Raw genomic sequence first — 4,652 nt, forward strand, 5'->3', positions numbered from 1 at the left:
AAGACATCTACAGGGAGACAGTCTTTGACGCAACACCTGCTGTGATGCCCCAGCAAGGGGTATATCTGCTGTAGCCAGTGGGTACTTGGAAAGATTGTGGAGCAGCTTAACTAATCAAAATAATAATTGAATTATGATTGATTTAAAACAATATATCCACTAAAACAGCTCAACACATATGTTTAAACATACACTGTTAATTATTTCCCTGTTAAATAACAGGAAATTACTGGCAGCAGAGTTACCATTATTTTCATTTTTTTATTTAACAGGAATTTATTCCTGTTAATGTTTTTTTTACAGTGCACTCCCGTAATGTTTTTTAACAGGACTTTACTGTAAATCACAGAAAAAACAGGAAATAACTGGCAGCATGGTTACCATTATTTTCATGTTATTTTAACAGTTTATTCCTGTTAATGTGTTTTTACAGTGCACTCCCCGTAATGTTTTTTAACAGGAATTTACTATAAATCACAGAAAAAACAGGAAATTACTGGCAGCAGGGTTACCATTATTTTCATGTTATTTTAACAGTTTATTCCTGTTAATGTGTTTTTACAGTGCACTCCCCGTAATGTTTTTTAACAGGACTTTACTGTAAATCACCGAAAAAACAGGAAATTACTGGCAGCAGGGTTACCATTATTTTCATGTTATTTTAACAGTTTATTCATGTTATGTTTTTTTACAGTGACCTCCCGTAATGTTTTTTTAACAGGAATTTACTATAAATCACAGAAAAAACAGGAAATTACTGGCAGCATGGTTACCATTATTTTCATGTTAAATCACCATTTATTTTGTTTCCATTAAATATTGCTTTTTAAATTTATTGTTAATTATTTTAGCATAGTAATGTGCACCACTGATTGTAATATACATATTCTAGCTTTAGTTAATACAAGAATAGGCATAATATATCACATAACACTTAAGTGAAAGAAAACAAACAGTTCCATGTTGAAATTACTTATTTATTGTTAATACAAACACTGAAAGTTAATTACTTACAAATGTACACATAGATCTGATCAATCACAAAAAAAAATACAGTATAAAAATACAGTATATCATGTTCATTGCTGACATCTATTTTAACGATCTAATCGCACGGCGTGAAGCGCCTGGTGCAGGTGTGTTTAGGGCGTGTCTAAATCCACTTTTGCTAGTTTGACGCTGGTAAAAAGGGTCCGTGCACCGGGTGCATGGTTCTAAAGGGTTGGACTTAGTGTCTTCATTAATCAGAGGGGTGTTTTGGGCGTAACATGCAATCAACCAATCAGAGATCATCTCCCATTCCCTTTAAAAGCCAGGCGCGTTTGGACCTTGGAGCATTGCTATTATGATGGAGGATTAGCACCGTAATATTTTTATTTGTAATCTTCTGCATGTGTGTGTGATGCTGTGCGTCCCTGTGTGTGTAACAAGCATAGTGTGTGTAACAAGCATAGTGTGTGCGCGCTGTGCACGAGCCTAGGAACATTTTACTAATGCTCTGTTAAAATAACAATGAAATGCTGCGTTATTGACTTTAGACCAGGTTTTTGTTGGTCAATGGTGCCATCACTTCCCGCTGCCTCAAGATCCCAGAATGCACCTGAACACACCTCCCTGTAAGACCAGCACGCCCAGAATGTACCTGAACACACCTCCCTGTAAGACCAGCATGCCCATGGACCACAGATGGGTGCAGGTGAATTTGCTATTTAAACAACGTGGGCGCTGGACGGGAAATTGACAACTGCGTCAATCTTAAACTAGCAAGATAGGGCCCTAAACCTCAACATTTTATGTTCCCTGAACTGCTAAAATTCAGCAAAAAAGACTCAAACCAAGGACATTCCCTTTGACTCCTGGTCACTCAAAAATTTTACACAGGCTGATTAATCACAAATAAATCTCATGTTCTCATGTTCATGGCTTAAAAAGTAGCAAATACATTTTTTAAACCCAAATACATTGTTCAATAGGGGTGGAACGGTACACAGAAGTCACGGTTCGGTTCATACCTCGGTTCAGACATCACGGTTCGGTACAATGGAGCGAAAAGCATAACAAAAATGCAGAAGGCAATTTTTTTTATTGTGCATCTCTCAGGCTGTCCCCTGAGCTAGCTGTAACAGCTTGAAGCGTATATAAAGTAAGATGTAAACAGTAAACAATAAGTACCCTGCATCATCTCCAGACTCCATCTGGAACTTGTAAACAAAATAAGACAATCAGCTAGTAGTGTGATATGGGAGACAAGTGCTGCTCTCAGATGTGAATGCACAGAGCAACTTCAGTTACAGAGCTGTTGGCGAATTGTGGTGTTAGCTTTACACGCTAACGGCGAAGCTAACAGCTAAGGGCGGAGCTAACAGCTAACGGCGGAGCTAACAGCTAATACCGGAGCAAACAGCGAAGCAAACGGGCCTGGAGGCCATTTGTGGTCGAGGCAAGAAGGGATCCAGCTACAGTACGTCCGTGTTTGGTTGTATATGAAGGGACTAGTTTGCTTCGTGTGGACTCACTGGACCGACTGACTCGACATGTAGGTGTCCCTAATAGAGGAGACACACCAACCCGATTATCGGCCGTTGGACCGTCTGGCGAGGTCGGTGACTCGAGTCTGTTCGGTGTGTCCCGTCATTTTGGCCGACCTGACATGTTCAGTCAGAGACAGGGCAGTCGGGACTCACCCGGAAATGGGGAGCAGATGAGCCTCTCAAAATCTGATGAAAATCTTTTAAACTGACCTTTGTTGATCTGAAATGAAGACAGATTCAGCAACTGCACGGTCTATTTCTCTCTTAAAATGTTTTCAGAAACACGTTTTGGTGAACTATTTTAGTCCAATATGAGATCGTATTCTGAACGAGCCGCCATGACAGTCTGGCTGTGAATTTCCGGGGGAAAAAAGACCCACGTGACGCGTTCGTCCAATCAGCTGCCGGTTTTCATTTTCTGGTAAATAATCAGACTGTTAATGGAAACAATACAGAGCAGCGCCGCCTGCTGCTATGGAGACGTATTACGTTTCGTGCACGTGCAGAGCGTACGCTCAAGTCGGCGTCTCCTCAGTGTGTTCTGAGGAACTTTCTGGACCTCGGGGACCCAACTGATCAGTCCGACTGACTTTACTGCCGACGGTCGGCCGTCTGGTTGGTGTGTCAGGGCCTTAAGAAACGCATGTCTAACAGTAGTTCCGCATTACATTGATTAATTTGCACGCAACTTTTATTTATTTTTATACGTGTATTCTGCGTGTAAATTCATGGACCGAACTGAGACGCCCGTACCGTTTCGGTTCAATACGAATACATGTACCGTTCCACCCCTATTGTTCAATATAACAAAACACTTAATGTAACCAAACCACTGAAATTCAACATGTATGAATACATTTAAGCCTAGACTTAACACTTCATGGAACTCCTGGTCAATAAAGAGCAATAAACAATAAAAACACTGTCACTGCATAGACCACTAACCATTTTCTCAAAGCACACAATGAGGATCCTTTCGAAAGTCTTGGGTCTGTATGAGAGAGAGAGAGAGACAGACAGAGAGGGAGAGAGAGAGACAGACAGACAGGCACAGAGAGAGAGAGAGAGAGAGAGAGAGAGAGAGAGAGAGAGATATGAGTTCCATAATTTCACCTGGCTTGACCTAACAAAAGCTAATTTCAGGAACAGAGCACAAAACAGAAAGAATAACAAAATAATAGAAAGTGTGATAAGTAAAATTCATTGAAAGAACAAAAAAAGAATGGCAAAGAGCATGGAAGAGGAGTTCATCATTCTAACTTTGAAAGGGAGTGGAGAATGAATTTCCCCAGCCTCCTGAATCATTGCTGTTTGAACATACGTGTACTGTATAAATCTATCTCACCTTTTTCAAATGAAATCCCACTGAAAATCCATGAGTCTGCGCATGAGGCTGGCGACGTGTGCATTGACAGTTCTTCTTTTTTTCCCCTTTGCAGCCTTTGTCCCTTTTTCTGGGTTTATACCCACAAAGCGTCTGAAAAATTATACACTGGTTGGAAATCTAGTAATTCACACAGCACTAGCAGCACAACAAAGACAACAAATGTACATGAACTATCCTCAACATGGACTATCCTATGTGTCTATGAATATTGTAAGTTGCACTAAAACTTTCTAAAGCAAAGTTAATTGCTAAATCCCATCACCAGACCTGTTGAAACCATGCTTGAGCAACAGCTAGGCCAGAACAATGCAGGTGTTAACAGACAAAATCTTACCTCTGGATGAATTCAAGTGTGCAGGCTGCCTCCTCTTGGTACTGTAGGTTGAAGATGTAAAAACATCGACGCTAGCCCTGTCACGAAGGTGGACTGGATCCCTTCGCACACAATATGGCCCTCAATGCTGAGCATCCAGCATTGGAAGTGGCTTCCTGTTTCTCCTGAAACAGAAATGTTTTAACTGTCTAATTTCTGTTTTAGTTTTCATTTTGAATACAGAGTTTAGTTTGATACCATTGAATTCACTACATACAACACTAAAGCCAACTGTCCTATCTAAAACCAACTTACCAAGAAGTATCAGACGAGGAGTTGCAGGTAAAGGGAGTGAACTCTCCAGGTCAGCTGCAGTGGCATATCCCTAGGAAATAGAACAAATTAAACACAATATTAATGA

At 40.5% G+C, this 4,652-nt stretch overlaps 1 long non-coding RNA gene across 1 annotated transcript; it reads right to left on the reverse strand.

The window, feature by feature from the left end:
* Window positions 1-3,359: 3,359 nt before the first annotated feature.
* LOC116055143 lies at window positions 3,360-4,316 on the reverse strand. Its single transcript, XR_004106225.1, has 3 exons — window positions 4,253-4,316; window positions 3,877-4,008; window positions 3,360-3,522 (listed from the first exon to the last, which is right to left on the reverse strand). It is a non-coding gene; the product is annotated as an uncharacterized LOC116055143 (long non-coding RNA).
* Window positions 4,317-4,652: the final 336 nt, after the last annotated feature.

The sequence above is a fragment of the Sander lucioperca genome, chromosome 21 (assembly GCF_008315115.2).
Source record: "Sander lucioperca isolate FBNREF2018 chromosome 21, SLUC_FBN_1.2, whole genome shotgun sequence".
Taxonomy (NCBI): Eukaryota; Metazoa; Chordata; class Actinopteri; order Perciformes; family Percidae; genus Sander; species Sander lucioperca.